Consider the following 16,808-nt stretch of genomic DNA (forward strand, 5'->3'; position numbering starts at 1 on the left):
GTTAACGAAGAGGAAAAGAGACCCTCTTTCTCCTCTCGGTCGTTATCCCTCTACTCTTTTCTTACGCGACCGATGAAAATCTCTCGTGGGCATAAAATACGCGTATCTTAAGATCTTCTAAAGACCTGTGAGCGCGCGCGCGCGCGCCCGAGTTTTATCGTTCGGCAATAAAAAGTCGCGTTCGCCTCGCATTTTTTTTTTAGATGCGGTCCTCGCAAACCCTCTGTACATCGCGCGGTGAGGTGCGAAATCTTTTACGCGAAATTATGCGCGCGTTCGCGGAATCGGACGTCCGGCAATGAATCGCTTTTACGACTCGCGCTCGGAAATTTTGCACGCGAGCCTCGGCGATTGGTTACAGTTTCTTACACGGAATGCGCGGACGCAGGATTTATCTCTTCGAAATTTTTCTTTTCTGTACTGCTGCTGCTGCTGCTGCTGCTGCTGCTGCTGTTGCTGCTGCTGCTACTCTCGGTGACCTTTCACGGCTTAACGGAACGCGGTCGGGGATCCTTCAGGTTTAACGATCGACCGTCGAGTTTCGGCCCGGCGACTCCGAATCTCTCGCCGGAGTTCGCCACGAAAACCTCTTCTTCGCCTCGACGAAGTAGGAGGTACCCGCGACGTCTTGCTCATTTTGCCGCGACCTTCGCGAGCTCTCCTTTCGCTTTACCTCCGTGGATATTTGATTTCAGCGTAACGATGCAAAAATCCGGTGTCTACAAGATAGCGTAATCGATGGATAATAATGCACGTCGATTTATATCTGGGAGATGAATCAACGAAGATATTCTGTTCATTTTTTTTTTTTTTTTTTTTTTTTTTATGTGTATATACGCGCGAATACAATTTAAGAATAATAAAATTGTTCCCTCTGGATTGAAATTCGCCGATTATTCTCTGCCCAAGCTTGTTTATTTTAATAATTCCTCATTATTGCTCGTATTATCGTTTTGTTTTTCAATTTGCGCGAAAATTTGACACGAGAGGAATAATTGACACGTTGGCCTCGATTACGCGGACAGGACGTGTACCGAGGGGAGTTTAGGTCTCGGAATATTTTACACGTGGCCGCGCAAAATTATTCGACGCGGTAGCGAACTTTTCCGGACGCCAAACGTAATTATGATTACCAACTTCAAATATAGTCGCACAGCCGGCAGCCTCTAATTTACGCAGTTGCCTCGAGCGCGTAAATAAATGTTTGCGATAGCGTGGAAAATACTTGCGCGTGAATAACGAGTCAAACATTGCCTCGTGGTTCTTCACCATCGTTATGCGACATTATTTCTACGTTTGTGATATATGCCGTGCAATTTTCGGTTACAAGAATATTCAAACAAGACAAGAGGATAAAAATTATAATCTCTCGAGGATAAAAGATTTCGAAATCGTTTAAAGATCAAATCTTGCGTGTCCCGAAGATGTAAATTTTAATGATCTTTTCGATATCTGAGAATACAAATGTCTGAAGAGGTTTAGCGATACGGAAGTTAGATTTCCAGAATTTAAAGATCTAAGTAAAACGTTAAAGTGAACGATTAAGACTGACATCTTGCGTGATCTTTCGCTTCGTCCCGACATTCTCCATTTTCCCGGGATCCATCGGAGATATCTTCGCGACTATGGTATCTTCCTCCTGTATCTTTCCTCTGCCCTATAACCATCGACCGACCGATGCGCGCCGCGAAACATCTTGGCGAATTGCCACCACCGAGCCATAAATCTCATCGGACCTCGAGCGTACTCGAAGGCAAAATGTTGTTGCCTCTCGCTCTTAACGATCGAGCTGCCGAGATGATTCCGGCGAGAGCGCCTACATCCAGCGATATGATCGAGCACAATTCGAACCGAACTATATCTCGCATAAAAAGTAGAAAATTTTTACTTCCAACGCGGGAAAAAGTTTTTCCGCGTATTATTCCCTAACTATAATACGTCACAGAGCACGTAACTTTATCTTATCTCAGTAGACAACAATTAAGGGCTCGGGATTATCTCTCGAATGTTACGATTGTCCCTTGTTACTATTCATCCATGTCCGCTTCAAAGCGCCCGGTCGTGTTTCTCGGCTTGATACGAGAGTCGAGATAATTTAACAGCAATATACATCTCGAGCTTCAGCGTTAATCAGCGGTCAATTAAGCGTATATCGGGTAATGTAGCTGCTGAGAGCGCGACAATATATATATCGCGCGAGCGCGTGTCGGATACCGAAACCTAAAATTTTCACTGTTCGCGGTAAAGGTCGACGCAATTTATGTCGACAGCGGTCTCGGTAACTGCCGGAGTTTCGGACGCACCCCAGGAGCGACTCCTGACCCTGCGCGACCGAATGAGTTACGAGGTAGGAGGCCGTTCGATGTCGTCTCCTTCGTAAACTTGGGAAAATCGTTAGCACGCCCTTCTAATGGAAAAAAGTCTCGATTACTAAGAATTCACTTTGCAGAAATGGCGATTAAAGGATGAGGGAGCGGATTGTCAGATACTTGGATGGGAAAGAAAGCGTCAAACATAATATATTATAGTAAATGCACGTCTTTTCCCCCCACACAGTATCGTTTGAAAGAAGATTCAATTATTTTCCAATTATATACTTACAATTAGATAAAAAAAGAATTTATAATAAAAATTAGTGGAGCTTATAGAGATCGCTCTCTTGGCCGCGATGGCTAAAATTTGAGAACCCGCGGCGCAATCAGCGATAAGCAAAGTGACTCGTTACCGGCGAATTTTTACCGATCTCGTCGCGGATAAGCGAATTCCCGGGTACACGGAGCGAAGGTAGCGATAACGCTCGCATAATTGCGAGGAATAACGCGCGTTCTCGACAAACGACTTTGCGGACGGTTTTATTTATTGCGCGTGGGAGAGTACGGGGATAAGGATCCGTTGAAAAAAAGAAAAAAGAGCGACGTGAAGCAGGGCAAAGTGAAACTTTCCTCTCCGGAAGAAAGGTTCAGCGGGAATTACGTACGTTATTACGAGTCGAAACGTCGGTATTGTGCCAAACGACCCACGCGGTCTTGTAGTGGAAATTGGACGGGGACGACGGCGGTTAAAAGGGCTCGTTATTTTCGTAATAACATCTCGTCGCGCGCGCCTGCGCGTCATGAGAGCGAGGGTTGTGACGATTTTAGCGATAAAAGAACTACGATATTTTCCCTAACGCGATCGTGTTCGATTAATTTGAGAAAGATAGAGAGAGAAATGTAGTATGCGTACGAGGTAAACGTTACATCGTATTTTCGCATGCAATGCAGGTTTATAACATATCTTCCATTAGTCGTCTCGATTTCAACAGATTCGCCACGCTTCGCTCTCGAAATGTGCTTGCGATTCTCATCGCGATGGATAGGTTGAGAAACGCTGCGCGCGCTAGTAATAAAGTATCGCGGTGCAAAACTCTGCAGCTTTGCTCTTTGCCTCAACTTATCTCCCGGGTTTGCGACAGATCGGTTCGAGGTGTCCGGAGCCCGCGTTTGCCACTACAATATCCGGCTGGTACTTGCGCAAGACTTACGGCCCGATTACCAGCGGGTCGAATGATCTCTCGGATAGGAGGTAACCCGAGGTGCGCCGATACCGATCCATCTATCGTCGCGCGGCTAAAATTTCCGCGGCGGAATCGTTTTAATGAGAGCGGAGTTTCGCGTTTTATATCGTCGTAGAATTACACGGTGTATGCGTCCCCCCCTCCTCCTCTCCCCATCCCTTCCCCACCATCGCGTCCGGCAATGCATAAAACTTCGAGCCGAGCATTACGACGATCGTCGATTTCGCGCTCGCTCGCTCGGTCAATCGATCGGCCCGAGTGCCGTTCGGATAATTGCAATTTCGCCCTCGCGTGGTAGGCGCAAATCACAACTGTTCCGCAACAATTGGTTATCAACGGCATCATCGGTTTCTTGTCGTGTGCCCTGTCGACAGTCGTATGCACTTCGCCGGAAAAAAAGAGAATAAAAATCGCGGGAGATCGATGAAGCAAAAACGATAAACGCGCGCGGTCGGAGATTTGCCGCTTAATGCGGTACCACCTCTCTTATATGTGGGATGGAAAATTTTTATAACGAGTAAATTGCGGGAGAAATTTTGAGATGTTAAGGACGGCGGATCAATCCCTTCGTAAACGTAAACGTTTCGTGCACGCGATTACCGTTGGCTCTCTCTCTCTCTCTCTCTAACTCTAATTGAATAGTCACATGCGACCGCATAAAGTCTAGCGTACAAGACGCTTGGGGCTGTAATATAAGAATCAAAACGATGAAAAACAGTATACGCCACGCATTCGCCTCATATTATTACGGGACATTAGAGTTTTATTCGAGGTATCCGCTAAAGGTAATTCGCTTTTCGATGGCGCGCATCAGGCTTGCATTATGATCTTGAAACTGGCTTAAGTAAAATTGCGCAATACCTTGCTTTCGCACCAGTGAAAGCGCGCGAATGCGGAAAGATAATGAAGTCACGTATTGTACGACTCGCGAGAGGATTTCCACGAGCGCGGTTTCCTTACTCGACATTAGTAATTTTATACCGACGCCGGGATAGCCCGGCCGAGATAGACATTCGAATCGTCGCTCGGGGAAAGATGCAATAAAGTTCCCAGATGCTCGCGAGGCACACTTTACGCTAGTTAGCCCGTTAAGTGCCCGGCACGTAAGAAGGATCCGTTATATAAGTCCGTTGGCGATTAGTGCGCTTTGCATACGAATTAACGCGCCCAGCATCCAAACGATCGCGTATTCCTACTTGGTTCCTCCTCTCGTCTCCTAAAATGGCGAATGTCATAAAAGGATTTTCGAAGCTGCGATAAATTGTAAAAAAATTCCGCTGTAAAATTCTTCATTTATTAATTAATTAATTAATTAAGTATTATTAAATTTTAAACTTGATTCTTTATTCACGATCAAAATATCTTTTCACGCGCAGAGGATTTTTTTGTCGCGTACTCGACAAAGATTCGAGCACGCGGAACTGACAGTCAATCGCGACTTACATTTTGCATGATTTTCCAATGATGCGCTTCTGGATGCTTTTCGATCATACTTGGAACAGTTATGGGAATCAGGCCGCGGAGATTGTTACACAACATCTTTGATGGGCGAGGCTCGGGTTCGGAGCACAAGCGCGGTGAAAGTGAAAGATTCTACTCCTTAGCGGCGACTCTATGCGATACATCCTTTCAAACGATTGTCGATTAGCGTCGGTCGTACACCGATTTTACACGTACCTACGAGACGCCCACCACCTTGACACCGATCGGCGCTTTTCCTTCGATCGCTCGATGTTTGAAAGTCTCGTTAAGGTCACGTACGATTTTCTATACCGTCTTTAAAATCTGTCAGAGTGTAGCAGAATTAATTCATCCATCTCTATAAACTAAATTCTATTTTAAAAAATTAAAATTGCTCAACTTCACAAATATATCATATAATCTGATAAATCTGTTTGTGTCCGAAGATGTTGGTTACGAAAGTAAGAGAAAGATTGATGAATATATCGTCTCTTCGTGCTTAATATAGTCTACCATAATTCCGACGTTTCCGTCTGACAAGAATGTACGGAATATGCCTCACTTTGTCTTCGTTAACTCGAAAGGCTTGGCGGAAAAATGCAGAGGGTCCTCGTAAGCGGCAGATGCACTGCATCGGGACCGAGGAGGATGTTGAAAATCCAACACGGAGGCAGTTATACTTCTCTTCTCGTTGGGTCAGACCAGGTCGACATTGCACGAGCATTCTGCACGCTCCTCGCATATGAACGCATCCTACATCGTATCTCGATTAACTTTCACGCCGAGGATCTCTCGCCGAGCCGAGAGAACTTGTGCTTCTGACACGTACGTAACGTAACGTAAGAATATCTGCGCGCTCGCCCCCATTTCGCACATTTTTCCCCTTACGTGACATTCGCCAATTATCAGTCTCGCGGAATTAATTCGATAAAGCGATACGTAAAATTTTATTTTATTTAACCTACATGCTAAAACGTAAAACGTTCCCCCGTCGTTTTAATTTTTCCGCTCCACTCGCAGAAAATATCGAAATAAAAATATTTTTATCGGAGGATTATTCATTCTCTCTCTCTCTCTCTCTCTCTCTCTCTCTCTCCAAAGTTGATATATAAAACGCTAAAAGGGTTAGAGAGTTAAGGTTTGCGTGCTACGTGGGTGGCGGATTTGAGCGCATCCAACGGAGGTTCGACGCGCGATTAAATAAACGACGATTTTATTGGCTCCGGCAGCCCAGAGTTATTTCCCGGATAGGGAGAGAGAATCGGAGTGTGTTAACTACGTGTCTATACCGTGGATAACGTAACCGGGCATGCATATAGGCAGCTCGTCTACGTACGCAGAGCGCGTGTATAGCGAGTAGGTAGGAACCCAGTCGTGAGATAGGACGGTTTGTCGCACGTGCGACCGTGGGATCGTACAAGCGGAGCACAACGGCAGCATCTCTCTCTCCCCGTTATTTACTGCCGGCTACCTCCTATCCCTCGGGATATCGGCGGTAATTAAGAACGACTGTCGTGTGCGATGCTTTGCCAAGAAACGACGAAACTACGACTATAACCCCCCCCCCCCCCGCCCCCGCCCCTTCCCTTTTACGCGCTCGGAAATTAATAATACCCACCTATATCACCCTACTTATACTCCCTTCCCTCGATCTGCCTACCTGCTTATCCGCGGAAGAATTATCAGGTAAGCTCAAAAAGTCTTTTTTCGTATTTCTGCGAGCTGATATAGATCCTGTCGAAAATATATTCGCACCTAAATATTTTTTTTTTATTTTTATCGAAATTTTTATCACGTTGATTTTTTAATATATTTATCTAATAATCTCTTCGTAAAATTTGTAGAAGTCGTACATGAAAATATATTGAACAAGCGCTCGACTATGTTTAAAGTAATATATTAATTTTATATAGCTAAGACAATATTAAAAAAAAATGAAAATAATAGTCATTTAAGTTTTCATCGAGTGTCTTCTTAAAGGGAATCAGTTTAAATCTGCAACACAATATAATACAATTTCGATGCCATTATATTCCTAGCCATTAAGTTGCTCGCAAAGTTGCTTTGTGTTTCTGATAGAATAATTAAAGATCCTAAGATTTATTCAGTAATAACGTACGGTACGGACGAGAATTATTTTCTACTACTTATTTAGCTCTGTTGGACAGTAAACGTTATTTTGGAACGTGCCCGGTCGGCATCGGTCGGTTAATTGCGGTTCTTCCACTTAACTGATCGCAGATAACAATCGGGGACGATCGGAGTCAGATAAGTACATTCCCGTGTCCAGCCGAACCGTGTGTGCACACGTGTTGATATAACATTATTAGGAATAACGAGTAACTTAATTTCGCAACATGTATATATATATGTGTATGCGTATGACATATATCTATAGAATATCATTAGCCATATGTGCGTAACACCGGCGCGGCAATTACGGCTCGCTCGACCTTCCGTAACATCGTTTAAATTTAAACATCGATCGTCTTCTTCGCGAAAGGTATGAAATTACCAAGCGCGACGACGATGACGACAGCGCGAGGCTTCCACCATTATTATTCGCGAAGCCATAATTCCTCTTTCAGATATAATGAAATATTACTTGAAGATACTGAATATTTTTTTTTACGCCAAGACGACACACGCACATCGGTCGGCGCGGAAAACATTTTAACGTGCTGGGTCGAACCCTATAATATCGAACAATTATACAGAATTATGAAAATTTATATGGTAAAGGAGCTATATAAAATCAATACATTATTTTAAATATAGTCAAGTGCTTGTTCGATATGTTTTCATGTATGATTTTTACAAACTCTACAAAGTATTTTTTCAAGTCTCTAATCCCACACGTGACCATCTCTGCCCATAGGATTCTTGACAATTATATTATACTCGAAAAGAAAACGGATTTTCGCATTTTCCGACCACGCCGGTCAAGGATTTCCTTTCGAGCCGCGAGAATACCCGCATAAGTTTTCAAAGATTCATTCCGCAGTTGAGCACGTTTCCGTTTTCGGGCCTAAATAAACGCAAATCCGAAATAAGCGGCCGGAGCCGCTCGCTTTTAACTCTCCGTCACATCAGCGAGAGATCCGGCGATTTCGTTTAGCCTCGTTTCGTCCGCTGCTTTGCCGGCTCTCTATGTTAATCGTCGGCATTGATCGCAGACATCTCCGGTCCGCAATAATTAGACAATCAACGAGGATCAGAGGGAACGATGCGGTGTCGGCCGCGCGCGCGTTAAAACGCCGGAGTAAAATTAAAGCCCCCGCTTTTGGTGGCAGTCAAGGCAGGAGAAGGGGACGGGAGAGAGAGAGAGAGAGAGAGGAAGAGAGGGATTTATGCTTTACTGCCCTTTGCCGTTCGTGCTGGACCACGGCTGGACCCACGAGCCTGCCGTCCGTGGTACACCGGCGATGGTTCTCAAGCTGGCCCGGTTACAAAAAACGGGCCGCGGCACGAAGGCCGCGTGTCGTTTTGTCCCTGGAGCGATTATCGGGTAAAGCGAAGCTGCGCAAAATTGGCCACAACCAGTGGAAGTGTCTCGAATGTTGTACATATTGCGTCCGCGCGACTCCCCTCGACTTTTGCGGTTTCTTCTGCGGTCCGCGACGCGTTCAACGAAAGAGGTAAATTTCGGTCGCAATAACAGCGAACAGCCGACACGACGTTAAATCACCCGTCGTATCGAAAATTCGAGGTTGATGTCATATGGCGATTCATGTGCAAAAGAGGCGCTTCTTATTTTTTTTTTCCTTTTCATAAATGAGGGAAAAATATTTGTAGCGTAATCGAGAATTTTAGAACGAGATAATACATTTAAGAATAATAAAATAAATATAAATGCTGCAAGTTCAATTACTTCGCATACACGCATACGAGTCCGCATTCTCCGACTTGAAAATGAGATTGGGAGACACTGCGCAACGGAGGACCCTCGCGAGATGAGTATTACGTTACGACGCCTACTGTAGATGTGACCACGGCTGTTTGCCAGGCGAGTCGCGCAACCCCTCGTTACTCCTGACCTTAAAATACGCGAAACGCATTCGGGCTCGTTGTGTTAACTGTCGGAAGGTAGTTCAATTGGACGGGATTACGAAAGGAGACGGACACGCCGGTGCCGAGTCCGTTTAGCAATAGTAATCTGAGACTATCTAACGGTCGGATTCCCCAGAGTCCGTAGGATCCCGTATTCGACGTTAAATGTGCGAAAGATAAGGGGGACCGCAATTTATCGCCGAGTGGATTATTGCCGGAGAAATATTGCGTTTGTAACTATATAAACAATTTTGAGGAAAAAATGTACGGACTTTATACGATAATCGCATTTTTATCGGCGATATTCGAGAAACAATTTAATTTTATCGCATCGCGTGTCACTAACATTCAGCTGCGTCGCAGAATCATTATGACAAAAGAATTCAGATTTGTAAGACGTTACGTCAGTCGAATCGTTTCGCAAATTTGTACGATTGTTGCAAAATCTACCGATATACCGTAACAAAAAAATCAAGAACCCGATCTTTACAAACGAGAAAACAGATCGATCGAAGTAAAAATTTGATTCAAACGATATCCAACGTTCGTGATTATCTTTCTGTAATTATACGTAAGCGCATAATTATATTATATCTTTTCAGATGCAAATATACACTGCTATTATTCTTAATCGTTTTATATTTCTCATTCAAAAGGATCGTTTATTCATCGACGATGATTCTCTCCTGATTTTTTGGTCGGTTTTAATATTCTTCCTCCATCGTCCAGCGTCGCAATATCTGGTCAAACGATACGCGTTCATCTAGAATATCTACGCTTTTATCAGATACGTCGGATGGTAATAAATCACGCTGCATTGGCGAAATAGTTGTTGCCCCCGACAGCAATGGCAATTTTCGAAATAACTTAGCGCGGAGATAATAAATTGCATACCGCGCATATGTGCATCTGTTCCGCGTGATGCGTAGTCTCCGACACGCCGCTGCAAAATGCGGCCCTCGGGCGAGGATCCGACTAGGCCTTCGACTAGGACGTCTAATTTTAGAACAAGTTTGTATATGCGTATATGCATTTATGTAAATATATTTGTAAAATAAAGAAAAAATCCTTTTTCTATAATTATGAGAAATAAACATCAATGCGTCACATACGTAAAGAGAAAGATAATTCGGACGATTTGAAACTGCGCTGGGAATATCGTTTAGCCTAATCGTAAAGATTTCGTTAACATTGATGATTCGATCGAATGGTCCGATCGTTGCCTCGATGGAAAATCCCTAGTTTCACGCGATGATAAGTCGTTCGCGATCCCCGCCAGTTTCTGCGATTGCGAGCGAGCGAGCGAGCCGATTCCGGCGAAGAACCGGGTGAGGATCCGCGGACTCGCGGAGCTCTCGGTAGGAAAGATGGCTACGATCGTAAATCTCTGCCCCGGCGGAACTGGTTATACAAAATAGGCTCCGCTCCCGGGAGTTATACCTGCCTACTCCGAATGCAAACTTCTTCACCGAACGCGTGCAAACCGCACGAATCCGCGCTCCTCGAGTCTCGGCGAGGGCCCAACGGGAGGAGGGTCCGCGTCGTTTCCACTGATACACGGCCGTGCTCTCGATTCCCGTCGAGATATCTCCCGTTCCGCTTGTCCTCGCCGATGCGCGAGTACATTGCCCGTCGTTCCGAAGAGACTAAAGATCCTCGAGGAATACGGAGACTCCCGTATTTCTCCAACGATCCAAATACATATTTTAATATCTTCGGAATAAGATGATCCCCGTCAACTCTTTTTAATCTCGTCTAATATAATCGTACGTGTGAAAAAAACGCGTGTTCCAACGCGTTCGTTAGATAAAATGTGAGAAGAGCGAGCTTGGATATAAATAGTCGAGATATATTATGGTTTACAAAATGTAGAGCAGCGATCTCGTCGTCTCGTCCTACCGATAAAAAGAAAAGTCACGGGCGATTAGCGCCGCCGTTCTAATAACACGAAATATTCCGAGATGAGCTATATCGTGACAGTTATCTATTACGCCATATTACACACACACACACACACACACACGCCGAGGGTTAAAAATACTGAGCGAGGGCGGGACGCGTTACTGATGTAGAGGCGACGAGCCTTGTAAATAATCCGGCGGCATACGAAAGCGTATCTCCTGTTGAAAGATTGACCGTAACGGCGGCGGCGGCTGTGGTAGCAGCGGAAAAACGCCGCTCCGGCGATTTCGTCGAAGAGATCCGTCTGTCGTCGTGTCGGATCTTTTCTTCCGCGTCGAGACGCGATACGAAAGACGTGCGTCCGAGAACGCCGTGGCGCCAGAGTTCCAATTAGAGTGCGTCTTCGCGACGTACGTATACATACAGGGCCGCCGCGTTTAAGCGAAACAGCGCCTAAGGCTTATGCATATAGTACGTGTTTCTTAACGCTCCCGTCGATTGACGGATTAAGGGCAACGGTATATGTACTTAACGTATTACGAATGCGGGTTAGTTATAAAATAAGCGATAAAAATCATTTTATCGCACTAAGAGATACAGAGGTAACGCGAGATAACAGTATGCTCTTATCGGTACCAAAAGAAAAAAGTATTCCCTGCAAATCATGCACTTTTCTCCTTTCTTCGCGAACAATATAAAATATTATTTAGCAATTGTAGAATTTTCTTCGCGAATTTCGAGAAGCAAATTGACCTTATATATAAATCCAGCGCTGCTTGTATACCGTTAAGCTTTTCTCACGATGGCGGGAACGCGGCTCCGCTCATCTCCGCGAAGGAGACGCGGTATCCCATGATGAGAATCTAACGGGCGCCGCCGCCGCCGCCGCAGCTCCTCTAATCGCGACGGGCATTAAGCCGAGCATTAGAAGGCACTTCGCGCGTCTCTTTGAGCTCTTCTTCGAACTCATCGAATGGCAAGGCGCGTGGATGATCGTAAATAAAGGCGTTTCGAGCGTTTTCATTCGAGCGGAACGTTCAGGCATCGTTTCCCGAACACAGCGGTTCGCTCGTATTAATGGAGAAATACTGATGCTATGACAAAAAATGAAGCACGACAACCATTTTTTACTTGATGACTTTCCAGTGTCATCCATAAATATTGTTGGGATTTAGATAACTTGAGAGAGAGAGAGAGAGAGAGAGAGAGAGAGAGAGAGACTCTTGCATAGATGTATTTAAGATATAACAAAATACTTTGCTCTTTCAAATACTCTCTCTCTCTCTCTATCTAATGTTATTCTTCTAGTTTTTTCGATATGAAATATTTCTATTCTTTTAATTAAAATACATGTTTGTTTCATAAACTTTTTTCATTTATTCATAGATTTGTTAGAAGACTTAGATGAGAATACGAGAATGTTTAAATTATTTTATCGTACATATTCGCGACGACGATAAGCGACATCGCACAACAGTAGGCAGGTGCACGAGTTTAGCCGTTTTTCCATTTTTCGACACGATGATGAATATCGCGTGTTTTTCCTATTCGCGATACCGAGTACAAATGCAAGCTCGTCCGCGAAGAGACCGCGAGTTGGATACGCAACATCCAGCGACGTTTTCTTTCGTTCCTCTAATAACTCGCGCTCCGCTCGCGTCGATCCATCAAACCGGTATCCGAGCGTCAGATACATTGTATACGTGCCACACGTATAACGAACGAGAATCGAAGCGGATATACGTTGTTTCACCAACCTCGTCTCTTTTGCCATAGGATCTCGCATGTGAAAATCCAGCAAAGATTTCTAATCTCTGTTTCTCTCTCTCTCTCTTTCCAAGTTTTTTCCATTATTTCTTGCAATCCGTAATTTATACAGTCGCGATTCATACAAATACACAACATAAAAAGTGCATTTACCAAAAAATTTCAAAGACTATCTTACTATTGTGCAAAAGTGAAATTTAATCCGATTTAATCAATCGCGAAGATATACCGGTGCGTTTCACGATTGAAAGAGTCGCTCGATCGGTTTTTTTTTTTTTTTGACGCCACGTTTTCCCACGAATAATCCTAATCTAGTGGGACGGATAGGCACGCCAAGCGATCGAGGAAGCATTAATCTAAATAACACTGCGATGGAAGTCTGTACGTGTCGAACGAACCGGTCCTGCACTGTAACGGTGAAACCTTTCCAGGGATCAATCATCATTATTTCGTTGCGTTCGAACACCTACGCGTTCGCTGGCAGTCTACTTTATTGCGGCTGTGTCGCGATTGCGCGACGTAAAAAATCTACCGGCATAATAATAATGATAATAATAATAATAATAATAATAATAATAATACAATGCATTATCCTTCGGGCTCGAGTCCTATTTGACAAAACATATAATACGATACCGCGAATGCAGTGCCGCGGTCATTAATTATGAATTACGAACGGTACGGAGTTACTTATAGAGAATTAACACTTTCGCTTCCAGCGTGTACGAGCGATTGTTGCGAACGCTGGACAAAAGTGAAAGCGTTAAATTTCCACGGAAAAGCAATTTACAATTCGAATCCCCTTTTGATATGTTAAATAATTGAATTATCACATCGTAGGGGAAGAAAGAAGAATAAAACAAGTTTTATTCGCGTAAAACTTGAGGAGAACTCTCTTTATACGAAACTTTACTAATTAATCTTCACAAACTTCGATGATCGCTCGGCGTATCCCTCGTAATTGATAAATTTATTCTACGAGATTTAGAAGATTTTATTTCGCTCGACTGCAAAGCAAAATTTTAATTATTCAGTAATATTTCTTAACCGATCGTTCCACTTTATCGTACTTAAAACCAAATCGTTGACGTGAAATAAAAGGATGGTCGTAAACGCAGTTCGTCAACGATGTTCGTAGGTGTATAACGGGCACGAGAGAAGGATAAACGAGACGGGAGGGAGACTCATTCGACACGCCGATAAGATCGTTGGCGATCGGTGACGATTGGTCGAAGGCCGTCTGGAAACTTCGGAGAAACGCGGTTCTCGCTTTTTGCGCGAGACAAGAAATTGCAAAAGTCCCATTGTTCGTGGGCCGAAAAATTTCTGACAACATCGTGAAACACGATATAAACGTGACTCGAAAGCTACTCGCGAATAAAAAAATACGAAAAGAAATAAAAAGGAGAGAAAAGACAGAGGGAGAGGAGAACGGTGATTATGAGCGATGATAGATCGCGCGGACAATCGACGCGACGTGGAATTATGAAGATGCTGCGCGATTTGTGACGTCGTCATTGAAGCAATTCTGCCGCTCTATAGATGTAGTATTAAGAAATAACGATGCTCTATTCGTCGCCGTTCGCGCTAATGGCCTCCTCAATCAAGATCCGAAAAAAATCACGACGAACGACGCAGTAGCATCCGCTGCGTTCATATTATTTGTATTCCTTATACTTTTAGTACATTAATAACGTGCCGCTCATGATATACGGAGTATCTCGAAACTATTGCGACTTCTCGGAGTTATAGATTTAAGAAGCATACCCTGTGCTGTAATTACTCTTGAACGTTTATCGTTTACGTAACGCGATTTTAAATTTAGTTCCGGAAAACAATTGATCTTTAATTTCTAATAGCTATTCCTTTTTCAAAACAAGTTTGCAGATATTCATTACGCAGATATAATTACGCTAGCTCGATCGGGGATGTAACAACGGCTAATGCAAAGCGATGTAGATCCGATCGCGTGGGAGATGCAAAATTTTGATTTACCCCCGTGTGCGCGCGGAACGCAAACCCCCTGATTCGCTCGCTCGCTTTGTTAGGGAAGCCGACACGCGTGACAGGAATGCACGTGGCGCGTTAACGTTCGGCATTTCATGTCGAATCGTTCGCATCAGCAATGATGACGACGACGCGCGTTATATATCCCCTTTCTTCGAAACAGCCGGTAAAGCACGAACCCGCGATCGTTCAAAACTCCGTACCGTGAGCGCCCTTCTGTCCGAAATCCCTGAAATCTCCATGGCTCAGCATTCCGGCCGTTTAACAGCGTGGGGGAGCGACCCGAATTTTTATCTAGCCGATTTGCATGTTTTAATATGCATTCCCCCCGTTTATCGGCAATATAAATACCAGATTCGCTTAAGCGGGCATTTCCGGGCGACGACAATTAAGTCCGAAAGTGCGCCCGGGCCCGCCAATTTGCATTTCGTGCTATACACGGCGTACGGATTAATTGGGGAAACTTGATGGAATTACGGCGTAACGAAGAGCGGACGGATTATCTCTTCGGAGGTCTCTTTCGTCGAATGTATAAATCAAGCGATATTGACTAATCGTTGTCGACACAAATATCTCACGGGCGCTGACAAGATAATTTATAGGACGAGAGGTACAATTTGCGCATTGTTCTTCACGCAGTATATCTATGAATAGCTTTAAAATCAGAGCAATCAATTCTGCGACTGTTTTTCAGATCCCTTCTTTCACATATATATATATATCACGATTTCTTTTATGTTTATTTTTTTCGATATACGAGGAATAGAGCGTTATATTCTCGATATATTCAGATATCGCGATTTATTCTACTTCGTAATAAATTGATCAGGCTGCCGATTATAATATGCGTATGCAATAGTTATCGACGCTGGGAAGCCTTTATAAATCTACTAATGGATATTCCCCGCTCAACGATATCAACGGTTACAGATTACACGCTAATGGCGGCCTAACGATACCCGCACGCGGATTTAATAAAGCGTCCTGATCGACAAACGGCTGCGGGCTGCGTCCCGCCGAATTTCGTGGCGAAACCGACGCGGACCGATTGAAAAATGTCGAGGGGGAACGAACGAGAGACAGAGAGAGACAGAGAGAGAGAGAGAGAGAGAGAGAGAGAGAGAGAGAGAGAGAGAGAGAGAGAGAGAGAGAGAGAGAGAGAGCGGAAGGCGCGCACCCTGTCGCATTAGCCGTTGACTCCGCGCGTCATTAATCAGTGTCGGAAGACGCCCGTCACCGACGCCAACCCTCCTGGACCGACGGTCTCAAAACTCTCTTTCTATCTTTGTTCTTATCTCTCGTCTTTCTCTGTCTCAGCCGCCTGATCATGATTCTCGTCCGCAAGTATTTCGTCCTCGTGGCTTTCACGTCGGAAATAGGGGTAGATAATGTCAAGGGATTCTCTCTCTCTCTCTTTTTCTCTTTTTTGCGGTAACGGAATTTTTAACTTCTCGCAAGGTGACCTTGTAACTTTCTCATTATATGTGAATAATATTTGAGAAAGAGAGAGAACGAATAAAATAAATAAGAATATATAGAAAATTTTTCTACTCACGTTCTTTTATGGAGGAATTGCACGATTACCTGTAATTAAAAAAATTAAATAATTCTGAGATATTTCCATTCATAAAATAATTTGATATTTCTATTTGATATGCATATTCATTTGAAAAATTTGTAAATTTTACAAAGAGTGTTGAAATAAGTAATGATTTCTGAGACATCTTATATAATTGGGAGTATCCGATTAATAAACTTAATAAGCTTCGGTCTAATTACAAGCACAATTGCGATTATCGCGTTCGCGCTTCCTCCAGAAAAATGCACTCCTGGGATCGTGGTAGACGCTCGATCCTTGCGAGGACATCGTAGCGGAGTTTTCCCTAATTAAATATGCCTCGAGGGTCCGATTCGAGAAACCCTACACGAGCCGGGACCGTTTACGAGGGTGGTTATAGATGTAAACCGTCCGAGCGCGCGATCGAGCGATCGTAAATTTTCGGAAACGCGATATCGCCGTAGTCGAGAAAAGATCGTTTGTCCCCTAGAGAGTTCATCAATTTTG

At 44.0% G+C, this 16,808-nt stretch overlaps 2 protein-coding genes across 2 annotated transcripts in view; one reads left to right on the plus strand and one right to left on the minus strand.

Annotated features, from left to right (window-relative positions):
* The window catches only part of Dh31 (diuretic hormone class 2), a 275,640-nt gene that overhangs the window by 196,272 nt on the left and 62,560 nt on the right, over nucleotides 1–16,808 (minus strand). Inside the window, exon 2 of the mRNA XM_070309806.1 lies at nucleotides 16,299–16,327. The gene's annotated coding sequence lies outside the window, so the exon portion shown is untranslated. The remainder of the gene's footprint in view (nucleotides 1–16,298; nucleotides 16,328–16,808) is intronic.
* LOC138940682 (MAP/microtubule affinity-regulating kinase 3-like) overlaps nucleotides 1–16,808 on the plus strand; it is a 197,253-nt gene that overhangs the window by 77,135 nt on the left and 103,310 nt on the right. The window lies entirely within an intron of this gene.

The sequence above is a fragment of the Polyergus mexicanus genome, unplaced genomic scaffold (genome assembly GCF_030449975.1).
Source record: "Polyergus mexicanus isolate NDT 795.1 unplaced genomic scaffold, iyPolMexi1.0 SCAF_17, whole genome shotgun sequence".
Lineage (NCBI taxonomy): Eukaryota > Metazoa > Arthropoda > Insecta > Hymenoptera > Formicidae > Polyergus > Polyergus mexicanus.